A 998-nucleotide genomic window follows, 5' to 3' on the forward strand; every position below is an offset into this window, starting at 1 on the left:
TGCACTCCAGCCTGGGCAACAGAGCGGGACTTCATCTCAAATAAGTGAATAAATAAACAAACAAGATACGTCTCATACAGCCTTTACTTATTAAAACAAAGTCTTTGATGCTATATTACTTTATATACCCATTTATATAACTGTTCCCCATTTGTAACAGGATAAGCATGCACTACTGGATGTGACTCCGAAAGCCGTGGACCTGTTGAATTACACCCAGTGGTTCCCAATTGTGATTTTTTTCAACCCAGACTCCAGACAGGGTGTCAAAACCATGAGACAAAGGTTAAATCCAGCGTCCAACAAAAGTTCTCGAAAGTTATTTGATCAAGCCAACAAGCTTAAAAAAACGTGTGCACACCTTTTTACAGGTAAGTGAAATGTAAATGTTGTGCCTTTGCTCAAAAATGAGAAATAGAGAATTGAAGAATAGAAGAAATGACTAATTAATCTGAATGGAGAATTTGAAATCGTGTTCATGACTCCTTGAAAAATAGTTAATCCTATAAAACGAGATGTTAGACCAATGGCATTTGTATATTGAACTTTGTAATTTTGTCTATTTGAAAATAATCCTAAAGATCCATGATATGGTAATAATTAGCCATTTTGATGAAGTTCAGATTTTCCTGTGAGACTATAAGGCTAGTGATTGAGCCAGGCCGAACTCCTACATCTCTGTAGAGATTGTGTCTTTGTTCAGTACTCGCCATCAATACATGTATTAACTCACAAAGCAAAAGGAACTTGGTTTCATTATTTAGAAATATCCCTGTCCGGCATGGTGGATAACACTTGTAATCCTCCCACTTTGGGAGGCCAAGGCAGGAGGATCACTTGAACCCAGGAGATGGAGACCAGCCTGAACAGCATGGTGAGATCCTGTCTCTACTATAAAGGGCCAAGCATGGTGGTACATGCCTATGGCTGAGGTGGGAGGATCGCTTGAGCCAGGAGTTCAAGGCTGCAGTGAACTATGATGGCACCGCTGCACTCCT

At 40.0% G+C, this 998-nt stretch overlaps 1 protein-coding gene across 1 annotated transcript in view; it reads left to right on the forward strand.

The window, feature by feature from the left end:
- The window catches only part of TJP2 (tight junction protein 2), a 104,319-nt gene that overhangs the window by 82,284 nt on the left and 21,037 nt on the right, over positions 1–998 (forward strand). The window lies entirely within an intron of this gene.

The sequence above is a fragment of the Mandrillus leucophaeus genome, unplaced genomic scaffold, assembly GCF_000951045.1.
Source record: "Mandrillus leucophaeus isolate KB7577 unplaced genomic scaffold, Mleu.le_1.0 Scaffold93, whole genome shotgun sequence".
Classification (NCBI taxonomy): Eukaryota; Metazoa; Chordata; class Mammalia; order Primates; family Cercopithecidae; genus Mandrillus; species Mandrillus leucophaeus.